This window comes from Lissotriton helveticus, chromosome 2_1 (assembly GCF_964261635.1).
Source record: "Lissotriton helveticus chromosome 2_1, aLisHel1.1, whole genome shotgun sequence".
Lineage (NCBI taxonomy): Eukaryota > Metazoa > Chordata > Amphibia > Caudata > Salamandridae > Lissotriton > Lissotriton helveticus.
This window is the reverse complement of record NC_136059.1, coordinates 1,681,586,365-1,681,602,866: the sequence shown is the minus strand read 5'-3', so window position 1 is coordinate 1,681,602,866 and position 16,502 is coordinate 1,681,586,365. Positions and strand designations below refer to the sequence as shown.

The 16,502-nt window shown below is 51.2% G+C and overlaps 1 protein-coding gene across 1 annotated transcript in view; it reads right to left on the bottom strand.

Annotated features, from left to right (window-relative positions):
- Nucleotides 1-16,502, bottom strand: part of SMC2 (structural maintenance of chromosomes 2) — a 297,985-nt gene that overhangs the window by 190,221 nt on the left and 91,262 nt on the right. The window lies entirely within an intron of this gene.

Sequence of the window (16,502 nt, the reverse complement as noted above, 5' to 3'; positions counted from 1 at the left end):
TGAGTGTGTAAAGCATCAAAAGTAATGAGATTCACTAGTTATCGCCTTAAGCTTTCCTCCCTCCCACTGCCATGCTCATTTCCCCTTACCCCACTACCAATGATCATTTGTGGAAGAGAAACTAGAGATGCTAACGAGAAACCGAACATGGATGCGTGTGCAATAGGTTGCATAATGGCGCTATTTAGAAACTTGAGTGTTCTGTAAAAGATTATGAAAATCTATGCTCATTTTCCAGCTATTCATGAGGTGTAATGGTACATTATGGTGTGCCCATTACATGGCAGTATGCAACAATACTTCCTGCACTGAATTGTAGATAAAGGCATTTGCTCGTGAAAATGTGGATGTCTACGTCTTCTCATTGGAGAGATAATGAGCGCTTGTACATCATGACAAAACACTATGTGTGCAACATCTGCAGCTAGAAGTGGTGCATTCTGGAGTTGAGAGTTAATTTTAAGTGAGAATGAGGTGGGTGAAAGCGAAGGTTAAGGTAGTACCTTAAAGAGGGAATTCATGTTATTTTAGATTGTGTTGTAGCCGCTGACACTCCTTAACTTTAACTTCACTTTACATTTTGTTTGTGAATGGCATTTTGATTTGTAAATAGATGTATGGCTCTTATATTTTTGCAAGCCTTACTTAAATATGGCATGCTCACTATTGTCAAAGTTGTTAGCTGCACTGGTCCCATTTAATTTTTTATGGCATACGTGATAGATGACAACTGCCCTGGCATTTGTGGGCAATAAACAACGCTTGCTTTGCCAAGGAGCCGAGCAGTATTAATGACTGCCTACTTGGCTGGTTGCAAGATGGAAGGAGCAAGGAGTAGAGGCCGTAAACCAGATATATCTTTTAGATTGCTGTAAAATAACAGTGTTTGGTTTTCTAGACCCCTGGCGCGCAGGACTCCGTCAATGTGCCAACCAGAGACAGAAACCAATAAATATAATTAAATAGCAGTGTGTGCCATAAAGCATCGCACTAGGGTAAAATTATGTTGCGGTGTATTCCATCTATACTCTACTTTTCGTGACCCCACTGTCCTGCAGTCACAAAACAATCTAATGCTAACAAAAACGAAAAGGAGCATACAATTATATAACAACTTTAGTTCAATTCACAACATTACAATTCATTTCATGCAATTCTATATCCACATATGTTTGCGGTTCATATCTAATCAAATTCCTCAGGAGTCTTATAATTCTGTTGTCATCCACTTCATTGAAGTTTATTTATTATCACAATTGCACTTCAACCCAGCCAATGGGTTTCGTCCATGTGGACTTCATCAGGGTTCGGGATAACCGTGAAGTTGCGCTGAATGAACTAGAAAGCCAGTAAAAAGTCATGATAAGATCAGCGGTGTAGTACCCCCTTGTCAATCCTGAATCAAGTATATAAGAAATTCATCCATGATCGATTTACACTTCTCAAAAACAGCTGAACGGATTTACACCAGATAAGAAAAAGCACGCTTTGATTACAGTTCTAACTTTCTGCCAGATTTGGTGTAATAAGATATCAGATTATACTTTCACAAAAACCCTAGTAATTGACTGAAAAAAACAAATGTTAAAGTGACGTTATAGTTAAGAGTTCGCATAAGATAAAAACGAGTGTTTAAAAACACTGAAATTCACCAGTTATTGTTTACTGAGTTAACTATAAGTTGCACCCTGTCAAGCATCGCGTATGACAGCACACATTACATCGACTCATGACATGTTAAATGATATCACTGATCACATGTCAAAAGACTTTATACAGTCGTTGATACACCATTCTATAAAGTTTGTGGACTTGGAAGAAATTCAAAATGCTACAGCGGTGGACAATTTTCTATACATCTTAATGGGATTATCCTTTTAAAGACTTCACTTGACCTACAATTTTAAGTAAAGAGGTCGACAAATATATATTTGCCAATGAAAATATGCCTTCCAGTTAGGGCCTATCAATAACCGACCGTAGTTTAGTAATACACTACACACTTTCCTGAGATGGGCACACAGGCATACACTTCGAGCCATACTTACAACACCAGTCTTAGATAAACCACCATCAAGTGAGACACCTCTACCTTTCGCAGCTCCAAGAGGAAGAGAGTTGGTTGCCATGGCGCATTGTTATTGTTATGTGGAATGTTCTTTCTATGATGTATTTGTTACACTTTAAAAGGCTGCATGTCTTGGGCAGCAAAAAAAGTTATTGCATAATGTCAGCCTCCATGGTCTTTAATGAAATCAAGATTCTCTCTGTATGATAATTGGAGAATCGTCATTCTACATTATTCAACAATCTGTGATGCTTCAAAATCTTCAGCAAAGTTCTGGAAATAACCATCCACACTTTGATGCCCTAACTATATAAATGTTATCTATATCATTGTATTGAACAAGTTACTACCCTTTGGTAATGCTCTTTCTAGTAGATACTCTAACTGCAAATTTGTCACCTCTTGAATATTCCCCGGGCGCCACACTGGAGCAGGAAATGTTTCAAGTAGTACCCCTATGTGCCAGTAGATGGTATTGTGCACTTTTGCACAGATGCCATTTTGCGAAGGAAGGGACACGCAAAACCATACATAGGCACCACTTCCAAGCACCGACATCAGTTGCTTTCCAGTCTGTCGGCACACTTTCCTGAGATGGGCACACAGGCATACACTTAGAGCCATACTTACAACACTAGTCTGAGATAAACCACCATCAAGTGTAATACCTCTGCATTCTACAATATTCAGCCATCTGTAATGCTTCAAATTCTTCAGCAAGCTTCTGGAAATAACCATCCACACCTTAATGCCCCAAGTGGCAGTAGATTGCATTGTGCACCTTCGCTCAGATGCCGTTCGCTCTGTAAAGGACAGGCAGAATCAAACATAGCACAACTTCCAAGCACCGAAATCAGTTGCTACCCTGCCCCCACCCCCTAAACCACTGCACAGCCCAACAGCAAACTGGCTTTCACTAGCGTGCAGATCTCTACAGTTGGGACCTTTTTCGTTGGAAAAGAGTCCTGTTCACTGAACAGGGAGGATGGGGAGGGTCGTAGAGGAATCTACGGTTAGATACGGTAGTTAGCAGAGTGTTACCAAACTTGTTCTTCCGATGGATACTTCTATAAGCAGATCCCGCACCTTTCAAATGGATACCACAGCAGTACCTCTCAGGTGGTAGGTCTGTAAACTGCCTCCAACTGGAAAGCCCTGCAGGACCAAGTGGGAAAAATTGCCATCTCAACAGACTTGACTGTCCAGGCAGCAATACTTCATGAACGAATGGAGTGATGCCCACATAAGCAGCCTGGCAAATATTGAGAACAGCACTCCACATGTCAAAGCAGTGGTAGCAGTCTCAACTCTGTTGTAATGAACCCGCAAACCTTCCAGAGGGTTGCTCTTTGGCCAGTGTGTAGCAACTTTACATGCAGAGCACAAACCATCAAGGAATAGTTCTTTTGTGCACGGTCTTAACCTTCTTCACTCAGCAAATCCCACAAATAGCTGCTCATCTACACAATGTTCCCTGGTATAACCATGTAAAAGCTAAGAACCATTTTAAGAATCAGCAGGTATAGTCTCTCCTCCTCCTTAGAGGGGCGAGGTGGAGCGAAGAACACCAATAGGGCTAGTCACAACTTATGTAAACAAGCATTTGCAATGCAATAGGACTCGCAATTTACGCGAGTTTGAGCTATTGGCATTGTAAATGATAATGCCTTTTATTTATGTTTTGATTTTTAAAACAAATAAATGGCATTGTCATTTACAATGCTGATAGTTTAAACTCGCGTAAATGCGAGACCTATTGCATTGCAAATGCTAGTTTTATTCTTACAGTTCTATATAGCGCAAACTCAACCCGTAGGTATTGGAGGTCTTTACATGAGCACCAGTTGCATTACACAAGGGCACATTTCTTTTATATGTAAGCACTGCAGAGATAAAGTGATTAGAAGGATCACAGGCTGCTGAGCCGACGCAGAGACTCAAACCTAGATCCCCAGTTCCAAAGCCGGCAGGTCAGGCAATTACACCACGTCCTCTCCACAGAATGATACAGTTGTCTTCAGAAAAGAGGAGATTTCTTTGGAACATATTCCTTCCTCTTCTGGATAACAGGCTTAATGTAGGATTTTCTCTTCAGGGGCCTGGAGTTTCTTCAGAACGCAAAGTACTCTTCAGTATGAGAAGTCCCACTTTGCAAGGACAGCCCGATTATTCTAAATGTAATATCGCTACACAAGAGCAGGGCACCCTCGGAATTAATCGTCTCTCTTAGATGGCAAAAGCTCTCTTTGGAAGGAAAGAATACTTCAATTTTCCAAACGTCTCAACACACATCTGGAATGGCTGAGCGCTCTTCAAAATGCCACACTCCCTTCATAAAATGAGGACTCTTATGGAACGCAAGGCTGTGTTCAGAAGAGTTTAGCTGTCTTCAGGATGCAGATGCAGGCCCGTCTTCCTCCGCTGTTCTCCTGCGCCTAGAGTCCCCTCCTCCCTCTGAAGACACGAAGGGATTCCTCTTCCTCAAAACTAATCCATAAAGCACTGTAATTTCCTGCCAGCTCCCGCTCTGTGACTTCTTTGGCAACTTCAGCAGATAATTTACATTTAAATCGAGCTAGTTGACGTATAGCGGGCCGAAGCCCGGCAGCCTCTGCTCTTGGCGGGGATATATTTGGAGCGTTAGCTTTGCAAGCATTCTCTACACTCGACTATGCCAGCGGTGAGTGTCTGACTCGGGATTACAGGAACATGAGTACAGGACATTTCTGAATTACATTTTCACAAGTGCTTGGGGAGATGGGGGAGAAGGCACAGACAACGGGAGTGCGGGCCGGGGGAGTGGGAGAAGGCACAAACAACAGAGGGGTGGGGAGTAGAGAAGGCAGTAAGAGAACCTCATTAAAGCAAATAGTGCTCACAATCTAAATAACATGTACCATGTAACACTCGAAGTAAAGGGGCTAGTCGCCATAGGAGGGGACAAATGAAGAGAAGGCGGTACTAAGGAGGGACTAACAAGCCTATTGATACATCAAAAGCCAGCATTTAGGACAGACAATGACACAAGCCAATGGCAAACATGTGAAGAGAGTGGGCAGGGCTTCTATTCGCTACTCATCTACAATAAGTCTCATAGAGCAGCGCATGCTCGCTGGCCCAGGCTCAACCTAAAAAAGAAGCTTGGGTTCTCAGGATAGGCACATCTGGCAAAGTAGTGTAAGGCAGGGTGACAGGGCGTGTAGCTTGCTCTTCCCCACACCGATGTTAATGCAATGATGAACACCGTTTTTAGGGCAAGAAGACGTAGAGGACAGTGGTTCAAATGAAGTGCACATCATAAAGGTGATGACCAAGTTAAGGTTCTCCTGTGGCATGATAAAGCAAGAGGTCGAAACAAATGTGGCAAGCTCCTTAATAAAAAAAACGCATCATGAAATCTCTGATCAGGATGGCTCCGATGAAGCCAGCATCTGAAGAAGTCAGAGGAGATTTCACCACATGTTTATAGTGAACCCCAACGAAATTAGGTCTGCCGTAGTGTAGATGTAGATGACGACTGCCTGGGGCGAGCCTGCCTTGAACAGCCAGTTATTGAGGTATGGGAAAGACCAGAACTCCTGACCTGCGAATATGTGAAGAAACCACCACCATCACTTTTGTAAACTTCAGAGAGACACCGTTGAGGCCAAAGCAGAGCAAAGCGAACTGAAAATGCACCTACCGCACTTCCTGCTGCAAGAAGAACAGCTGATCCTTCTTGAGCCATTCTATGGATGGTGGAAGAGGAAGGGAGGTGGAAGGGAAGACCAGGTATGGTAGCGCATAACCCGCCAGACAATTTGTAGGACAAACTTGTCCAATGTTATCACTTGCCATCCTGGCAGAAAATATCAGATCAGGTCTCCAACAGGGTAGCTGTGTGCTCGAAGGGAAGCTAAAGAGGTTTTGAGGCAGCAGGAAGGGTGGATCACTGTGCTTCATGCCGTCCCTGTTGTCCACCTGATCAGTGGGTACCACAGCCACGAAAAGACTGTTGGGTTTTCTAGGCAGGCTTCGTTAAAGTCTAGGAAGGTGCGGAGATGACAGTAACCGCTTCCTGTCTGCGGGGGCCTGACAATACCAGAGACTAACTCACCAGTTAGCTGAGGGTGGGCGAAGAGTGCCCATATCAAGCCAGAGTTGGTTCGCGTCATGATCCGAAACTTCCAGAGGGGACTATGGCTGCGTTCGCTAAATGGCCGACCAGGGCCACGTTAAAGAGGAAGAAATCAATTCTAGACCTGGTGCCATTCACTCTGGAGGTGTAGTCCCTCAAAGTGGGATGGGGCCGCTTCCATGGATTAGTCAGGGAGAGGTCAGAGACCAGATCTTGGAGAATGTCCCAGTCTGTGGCGGCGTAATGCAAGGGCTGATCGGCAGCAGTATGGCGACACTGCCTTTGCAGAAAAGTTTGGTAGAAGGGGCTCCCAACAACTCCAGATAAAACTTAGCAGGCATAGTAGTTCCAGTCACACCCAGTCCCTGCAGAGCTTTTGACTCTCCCCCGTCTGAGATAAGGGTCTCCTGCAGGAGGGCAATGTCAGGCCTCAGGAAGCGAGTGAAACTAAAGATTTTCTGATGTTTTGTTTAGTGGGTGAGCCCATTCACATTTAACAAGATCACAGTCAGGGGATGGGGCAGGGAGATAGACCCTCCCAGATGCTGTCTTAGAAGAATGCCCAGTGGAAGGGGGCCTTGGATCTACAAAAAAAAGGGGATAGAGGAGAGTGAGCTGGCAAGAGGAAAATGGAAACACATGCAGTCTGGGAATAAACAGCTGACAAGTAGACAGAGGATGCAGCCAGGGTGCTGTGGTGCAGCAACTGGGATCCCCGAAACCTACAGGGTGTAATATAAACTGAATGTGTGCACCGCATCAGACTGCCTACTATGAAAGCAACAGCGAGAGCGATGGGCCAGGGGGGAGAGGGGGTGGCATGTGTAAGAGGCCATTGTACACAAGGGTGTGGTGCGGTGTTTGACAGACAGGCCTGCGCCAGCGGGAGCTAGATGTCCCTTCTGCAGGAATAGAAGGCTTTAGGCGAGATCGGGACCTGTCCCTCGAATGCGACTCCTTACAGGTAAGACAACGCTTGGGGACACCTGATCATTGCCTAGTGACTTCCTCTAGCCACTGGCACTTGTCAGAGTGGGTCCCCAGTGGGCCTCCTGGTCTGAGAAGAGGCAGGGCACCGGCAGGACCTATGGCGAAGCAGAGTTCACTGTCAGTGGGCACGACCACAATCAGCATGACGGCCGGGTCAGCTATTGGGTAAAGTGTCTATAGATTTCTGAGGAGATATCGTGAGACTGAAAAAAATTAAGCCCGTTGCTTTGGCAGGGCCCATTCTTCTTTGCCGCTTGAATAAGTTGACTAGCCAGTTGATGTCTCAGGGAGCATGCAATGAGTTTGCGAATCTTCAGTCAGCAGCCGCCGGTGCAGTCATTTTCGTTATACCCTCTGGAACTCTGGGGGAGGGTGGCTAAAGGACAGGCCGGAGACAGCCAGAGGGCCAGAACCCCCATGATGTTGTCCCCTTCCATTTTTTCCGGCACCTCCGATTTCCAAACGTTGTCCCTGTTGGACCGGTCCTCCAGCTGCACTATTTCTTCTGAAGGTGCCAATGGTCTTGTTCCCAGTCAATAAAGGCCTCTAAACTTCTCCTCGATCTGCTCCAAACAGGATTCAGCCGTGAGCAGCCGGGCATTGCAGGAAGCAATGTCCTGACGGATAGGGTGCATGTCCGCCGAGGTTTTAGAGGTGTTCTCGATCACCTCCGAGAGCTTGGTCTTAAGAGTTCTGAGCTCCCTCAGAATGAACTCCATGGCGCAGGACGAAAAAGAGTCTGCGTCCTTCCCAAACGTAGGCGGTTTCCCAGTCACCACCTCCATAAACAGGTGCTGCCTAATGGACTTCGAATTGGCGAAGGAGAGGCCAAGGTGAGAAGGCAGGAGTAAGGTCCTGTACTCCGTAGTGCGGAGGCTAGAGGGGTCCAGCCAGTGACCAGGGCCAACTACCCAATGGAGCCCAAGCGTGGTGAAGCGCTAACCCCAAGCGAGCCCATCAAGTTGTTGCCCCCAAGCCTCGTTTCAGGGGATGGAAGGGAGCAGAAGTTCGAGAGGAGTGATGGGGGCGGAAGCAGTACCGGAAGACTGATGTCACCCACAGTCCCCCCTGTACCTGTGGGCCTGCAGTGTCGCCGCAACAGCAGTGCCACTGGGTGGCATGGGAGCTAAGATGCTGGCCCCCGTGGGGGAGGAGTAAGCAACGAGTAATCTCTAAGGGGCACCCCTCTGGATGAAGACTACCAAATAGGCCTCAAATAGCTGGCTGCAGAAGTTGTATAGGCCCCCATGTCATGCTCACTGAGGCCTCAGCCCTCTCATCAGTGGTGGTGTGTTAGTCTCAGTTCTGCAGGAAGATGTGTCGTCAGTCTTGCCCCCGAGGAAGAGGAGGCAGCTGGCCAAAGCCTACCAGGACCCGATTGGGGCCATGGGCAGCTGCTGAAGCATGTTCGTCCCAAAATAAGGCCACACGGGTGATGCGTGGCTCTCCTCGAAGGGTCCCGCAGTCCGGGTCAAGCGGAAAGAACATTTAGATGTGGCCCAGCCTCCCACAGGCCTCTGCATCACTCAAGCAGCTGGCCGCGGAGAGGCAGTATGAAGCGCCATGGCTGCTGGGTAGGATTGCCCCAATCAGCGCTGTGAGGGATGCTGGGCATTGAGCAAGGGTGGACGCCACAGTCCGCCACGTATCACAGGGTGCCAGGTGTGTGTGCATGCCGGGGAGGCCACCAGCTGCAGTTTTGCCACATTCAGGGCTATGGCGGCAGCCCCACAAGTCCCGGAGAGGAAGAGTCTAGTACTCCACTGTCCTCAGACGGTGATTGGGAGAAGGAGGGTCTTGGAGGTGAGGCCCTCCCTGCTGCAATGGGGCCACAAATCAAAGTCAGCAGGGCTCGGACCTAGTGGACAGGAGTCTCCGGGACGCAGAGGTTGAAGCATCGCTGCTACAGTTCCCTGTGGGCAGGGGAAGCCCAATGACATCAGAGCACCACAGAGTAAGGAGCAACACCCCTGGAAGGCAGAAGGATGGGGTCCGATCGCTACACTCTGGCAGAAACTCAGCAAGGAGCCTCCATGCTGCCCGGGGTGCAAGCTCAACCCCCCCTCTCTCTCTAGTCAATACCGTGGTCAACAGATTTATTTTTATTTTATTTTGAAAGTTTTGTATAGCGCGAACAAGATCTTTGCAGATATCAGAGCGCTTTACATAGAAAGGGGGAGCATGAGGGAACATAGTCAAACAGGTACGTAAAAATGCTAATAGTACAAACACGTGGTAGCCAAGAAAATCACATAAGTCATTAATACATATAGAACAAATAAGCCACGGGGTCGAACAGGTAGTACAGATCAGTGCGGAGTCTTAAAAGAGTTCAGCATGGCACTTCAAGTGTATTTAGCCATGAGGATAGCTTTTACTTCTTTCTTAAACAATGTAGTGGAGGAGATAAGCCTCGTTTCAGGAGGAGTGAGTTCCAGATCCTGGGTGCCATTCCTGAGAAGGAGCGTTTATAAGTTTTTTCCTTCCGGAATCTTCGAGGCTTCAGCAGAAGATTGTTTGTGCCTCTGGTGTTTCTAGAGCCGCCAGAGATTGTCAGCTTCTGAGTGAGATAGCTTGGTGAGCTCATGTGGACAGCTTTGTGCGTCATGCAGGCGATTTTCAGATGTATTCTGGCTTCGAAAGGCAGCCAGTTCAGGTGTTTAAAGTCAGGGGAGATATGTGAGTGTTTTTTTGAACCAGTGATGAGTCTCGCTGCAGCGTTTAGAGAAGCTCTTAGGGGTGCAGTAGTAGTTAGGGGGAGTCCGCAGAGGGCGATGCTGCCATATTCTATTTGAGGGATGACTAGTGCTTGTACTGCAGTTTGGAAGTCATTGGCAGGGAGGAAGGGTTTAAGTTTCCTCAGGGTATTGATTTGGTAGTTCGCTCCCTTAGTTGCCTTGCTGATATGTTGCTGCATGTTGAGATTGGTGTCAAGTGTAATGCCTAAGGATTTTGCTGAGTCTACGATGGTGGGTTGGACATTGAGTGCAGTTAGGTGTTCAAGCCAGAGTTGTGTGGTAGAGATCTTGGCGGGAGGTGAGATAAGAAGGAACTCTGTTTTCAGAGCATTGAGTTTGAGATGATTATCGGCCAGCCAGGATTGGGTGCTTCTGATCGTTGAGTTCAGGAGCAAAATGTCTTTGGGGGATTGTAGTTTGAGATATAGTTGGGTAGGGGCGTGGCTTGGGCGCCGACTGTGATGGCGGCGTGAGCCCAGAGCTCCAGCCAGGATCCCGTAATTCTCCTGAAAATCCCTGCACCGGAGCTGGCGCAACGACCGGAGAGTTCGCCCCCCGCACCCGACTCACTGAGACGAACGTTGCGGGAAAGGCGGAGGTCCGGCGGAGACGGGGAAAGCCTGCGCGGAGCTCCTGCGGGGTCGCGATCCAGCGCCTAAGATGGCGGCGACGGCCCCGAGGCTGAGGTGACGGGGGTCGGCGAAGCTGCCTGACAGTGGTGCGAGAGAGACGGCTGCCGGCGGACGCCCAGCGGGACGGCGACCTGCCAGCACAAGAGGGGCCGGCGACGTCCGCGCTGAGGGGAGCGCTCGCCGGGTCGACGGCGGGTGGGCTGGTGGCCCTTCCCCCACTGCTGTGCAGGTCCAAGAAGCGGGCAGCCCTTAGAGGTCGGGGCCATAGCTGGCGATTGCAGAGAGGAGGGGGCGGTCATCCCGGAGGCTGCCGGGTGTCGGCGCGCTGCAGCGGACCCCTGTGCTGTGGTGGAGCAGCTGCTTGGAGGGAGACCCCGGGCCCCGGGCTGCGCCCGACCTTCGGCTGAGACTGAGAGGTTGCAGGAGGAGCTGCGTGCACGCAGTGGGGCGGCTCTACCTAGGGATCGGATGCACGACCAGAGAGGAAGACGGAGGCCGTTGTCTCAGGACGCTGGGGGCACTCACAGGGCCTGACCCGGAGGGCTGCTTTGAGGGGACCGCGGAGGTGGCGAGCTCGAGGGCCCGTTCCTTTTCTCCACTTTTGGGCCTCCGGCGTGGGCCGGCAACGGGACACCGAGTGGCGGGGAGCCGCCCACTACCGCAGGGGCGCAGTGGGGTGCGGCCCCGTGCTACAGTATAGCTGGGACCTGCAGGAGGCGCGGGGCTGTGCTGCTCCTGGGGACACACATGGACACTGCTCCTTCTTTGTCATCGGTGGTGCTTCCTTGCGCAGGACGTCCCTCGGTGGAGTGCAGCGCGCCTGCTCCAGACACAGGAGCTGTGCTAACATAGGGCGATAGTCAGGCCTGCGGACTGGGGGTTGCAGCAGTACAGTTCACCCTCAAGTGCTGTGTCGGACGTTTGGGGGTTCTCTCAGATGGCGGACGTGGATGGCACTATGGCGGCTGGAAGGAGCCAGGGAGCGACGGCTGGGCCGGGCGGGGTTGACGCCCGACAGGAATGCCCGGATACCTCAGCGCAGGAACGCAGGTTGAATGCTCGCCTAGATGGCATATTGGAGGCGATTACTGCGACCAAAGAGTCCCTGCACCAGGACATAGGGCAGGTGGCTACGGGGCTGGGCCTCCTGAGGGCGGATCACGCCAAACTGTCTGATAGGGTGAAAGACAATGAGTCGCTTCTTCAGGAGCTTAAACCTGCGGTGGTCACCGCGGAACATAAACTTTCTGATATCCTGGCCCGACTGGCGACGCTGGAGAAAAGAGCGGAGGACTCCGAAGGTCGCAACCGCCGGAACAACGTTAGGGTGGTGGGCCTGCCGGAAAAAATTGAAGGGGACGATGCTGTGCGGTACATGGAGGACTGGTTCAGATCCACGGTTGCTCCTGAAGGCTTGTCCCCGTTCTTTTCCGTTGAGAGGGCGCATAGGGTCCAGTCTCGTCCTCCCATGCAGGGCCCCCCCCCCCGACCAATGATAGCCAGGCTTCTGCATTTCAGGGACAGGGACCTGTTGATACAGAGGGCGAGATCGGCGGGACCCTTCCAGGTGGACAATAGCCGAGTGACTATCTTCCCGGATTACACCCAGGAAGTTCAGCGGAATAGAGCGACCTTCCTTGCGGTCAAGAAAGAGCTTAGAGAGGAGGGTATTCAATATTCGCTGCTCTTTCCGGCCCGGCTGAGAGTGATACTGGATGGACAGACTCACTTTTTCCACACCCCTGATGAGGCCTGGTCATGGCTAGAAAGGTATAGGATGGGGACTGACCGCCAACACAAGGATGGGAAGGAGAAGAAGAGGCCGACGCAGATCCGTAAGTCTCAGAGGATCCGCAGACGCGACAGGCTAAAGCAGGCGATGAAGGAGGAAGCGCTGGCAGCGGAACGGAGAGGTGCGTTGGATGCCACGGCGACGATCACGGGCTCGCTGCTCAGGGAGTTGGAGGAGGACTCGGAATCGGAAAGCGGAGGCCGCAAATCGGGGGGAGAACTTTCCGAGGCGGACAGCTCTGTGGGACCGTCGGTCACGCCGCAAACGGCGGATGGGCTGTTTAATGTGTAAATGTGGGGGTGCGCTGGAGGCTCTACAGTGGTGAACATTTATCCAGTTGGCCAGCGTTTAGAAGGTACTCTGTTGTAATTTTCACATGGGATCTTGGGCGTGGGGTGTGGGTTGACCTGCCGCGGGTTGGTGTTGGGTTACCCCCCTATTGCCCTTACGGCTCCTGTGGCGGCTGCCACAGGTTAGTGAACTGAGTGTATTGTTGTGGGTTTGGATGGAGGCTGAAGCGCCGTTGTCAGGTCCTGTCCTGGGGAGTGGGGTTGGGGTAGTTTTTTGGGGTGTTGGGGGGGGGGGGTGGGTGTGGCTGCAATGAGGTGCTGGGTTGGTTGATGCAGGCGGAGGGGAGGAGAGACAGCAGCGATGGGGTCGTTACCTGATGTGAAGTGCTTAACATGGAATGTTCGGGGTCTCAGAACAATGTCTAAGAGATACAAGGTGCATGCTTATTTAGTGAGGAGGGGTGTTCAAATTGCCATGTTACAGGAAACTCACTTAACCAAACTTGAATGTGATGCACTGCAGAAAAGGTGGCGGGGCCAAGTCTTTGGAACCTCTTATTCGGCGTTTGCGAGGGGGGTGCTGATATGGGTCAGGGCGGGGGCCCCTTCCAGGTCACGGATCGGGTGGTGGACCCCGGAGGTCGGTATGTGGCAGTGAGAGGAAGGCTGCATGGTTCTGAGGTGGTGCTATGTAGTGTTTATGCCCCTAATGTTGACCAGGCCCGTTATTTTGATGTCCTCTCGGGCTCCTTAGCCCAATTTCTGACGTGCCCCGTTATCCTGGGGGGGGACTTTAATTCTATCACAGATATAGTGTGGGATAGGTCCCACCCGCCGCTAGCGGAATCCCCGGTGCGTAAGCTGTCGGAACGTAGAAGGGACTGGCAGGACAGGTGGGGATTGCTGGATGTGTGGAGGAGGCAGCATCCTACTGATAGGGATTATTCCTTTCATTCGGCGCTGCACGATCTACATGTCAGAATCGATTCCATATTGTGTGACGCCCATATGGCGGCCATGGTGACCCATACTGAGTATCTTGCTAGGACCATCTCGGACCATAACCCTTTGCTGGTGGCGATCAGATGGCAGAGGGCAAGATCTGAGATCCCTACCTGGAGGTTACGGCCGGACACTTTAGAGGACCAGGTGTTTGGAGAAACGGTTAGACAGGGCTTAACGCTGTATTTTGATGAGAATGAGGGCTCGACTGCAACGAGATCGCTGGAGTGGGATGCAATGAAGGTGGTGGTGAGAGGTGTATGCATGAGCAGCTTCTCGAATGTACGGACGTCCGTTCTGGCGGATTTGGGGACAGCGGAATGTGTGTTGAGAGACATTGAGAGGGTTAGGCCGGAACGACCGGATTTGCAGGAACGACTACTGGAAGCGAAGGAAGTGGTGGCAAGGGAAACGGAAAGGTTGAGATGTTATGATTATAAGCTATACCTCATAAAAGGTCCATGCGGAGCGGGATAAGGTGGGCACGTTGTTGGCAAAGATTGCTGACCCAGTGCCAAGGAGTGGCCCGATTCTGTGCATCAGAACCGAGACGGGGGAGGTGGTCCATTCACCGGAGGCCGTTTTACAGCGTTTTCAGCGGTATTACACGGGCCTGTATGATACTCGGTTGGAGGCGGGTCCCTCGGATATCAGTGATTATTTACACGAGATACAGCTCCCAGTGCTAGACGAGGAGCCGGCGAAGGATCTGGGGGGTCCGATCACTCTAATGGAAATCCGTGGGGCTATTAAACAGATGGCCAGGAACAAGACACCGGGGGTAGATGGGCTGCCTGTTGAGTTTTATGCAAAATACGCGGATGTACTGGCGCCCAGATTGTTGGCGGTGTACTCAGAGGCGATGGCACTGGGGCGCCTCCCCGTTTCCATGAGAGAGGCGCTGGTAATCCCGCTTCTGAAACCGGGTAAGGATGCACTGGAGGTGACGTCCTATAGGCCACTGTCCATGCTGACGGTAGACTACAAAATCTTGAGTCGTATATTGGCTACCCGACTGCTCCCGCATATGACCATGTTGGTGCACGGTGACCAGGCGGGGTTTATCCCTACTACGAACACAGCCATTAACACGCGCAGGCTGATCGGTATACTGCAGGATGCCTCGGGCTCGGAAGGCGAGTCGGCTGTTCTGTCGGTGGATATCGAGAAAGCCTTTGACAGCCTTGAGTGGTGTTACCTGGATGCGGTGCTGGAGAGGTTCGGACTCGGTGAGGGGTTTGTGAGCTGGACGAAGGTACTATATTCGTCGGCCACGGCCAGGGTGCGAGTGGGGCCACTTATATCATCAGCTTACCCGGTGCGTAGGGGAACTAGACAGGGCTGCTCGCTCTCTCCCCTTCAGTTCGCTCTTGCGATGGAACCGCTGGCGGCACAGGCCAGGACGGGGGACTCCTTTCTTGGAATCCGCTGCGGCGAGAGTACTCACTACATTTCCTTATATGATGACGACCTGTTGCTGTACTTGGAGGACACGGAGGTGGCCTTTGGTGGAGCCATGAGACTGCTCTCTTCCTTTGGCGAATTATCAGGGCTCAAAGTGAATTGGGGTAAGACCTGTGTTTTCCCGCTGAGAGCGGAAGCTCAGCGCCCTACTCTTGCGGCGAACGTGGTATGGGAGGACAGGTGCTTTACGTACCTGGGAGTCCGGATCTACCATGATGCAGAGAGCCTACTGGAGGGGAATGTGGGGCGGTGTATCAGAGGATTGCGCGGCTGCGTGTCCTTCTGGGCTACTCTACCTTTGTCGGTGCAGGGACGGGTAGCACTGTTGAAAATGGTGGCACTCCCTCGACTGTTGTATTATTTCAGGACCTTGCCTGTCTGGAGCGGTGCGACCATATGCCCCGGAGATTCCCATTGGGATGCTGACGGCTCTACCGCATGGGGGTGACTGGTCTCCGCTGGCGGTGTGGGAAGAGCTGGGGCTACAGGTGGTGGGAGATCTGTTTGTGGAGGGGGTGTTGGCCCCGTTTGCGGTGCTCCGGGAGCAGTTTGGTCTCCCGGATGGGGATTTTCTCCTGCACGCAGCGGTAACTGCGGCAATACGGAAGCACTGGAAGGGGGGACTGATGGAGCCGAGCACGACCATGGCCTGCCAATATGTGGTGATGGCCGCGGGTACGATCAAGGCGGTGACCTGTCTCCACTCACGGATGTTGAACGAAGGGCTGGAACCGCTCACGGCGCTGAAAGCTACATGGGAGGACAGTGTGGGCAAGCCTATTCCGGATACTGAGTGGGGCCACATCCTGGCTCGGACATGGAAAGGTAGCAGGAATGCCAGGTTCCAACAAATACATTTCTTCCTTTTGCACAGAGCATATCTGACCCCGGGGAAACTCCACCGGCACTTTAAGGTGCGAGACGCAGCATGCCAGAGATGCCTGGCCGGTGAGGTTGAACTGGACCACATGATGTGGGGTTGCCCAAAGTTGGGTACGTATTGGCCCGAAGTGGGCGCCCTTCTGAATGCGGTTACGGATAGGGAAGTGGACTTTGACATGGCGGCTTGCCTCCTGCTGTGGTTTCCCCACACGGCAAAAACGAAAGTCACGAGCAAGTTCATTGATTTGGGGCTCATGTTAGCGCAGAGGGAGATCACCTGGCGTTGGAAAACCAAAGAAGGCCCGGCTGTGGGACGTTGGACGAATGAGTTGTTGAAGTGGTCGAGGTGCGAGAGTGTATTGAGACTGCGGCAGGCCACGAAACTGGGGAAAGAGAAGGGCTTAGAGGCAGCTAGTGTAGTGTAGCTCCTATTTTCCCAATAGGCTCTGCGCATTGGAATAGTACCTACAGCAGTAAAGGCCTAGACCAGACGTTAACTAGGTCTACTACTGTCGATACTAGACTTA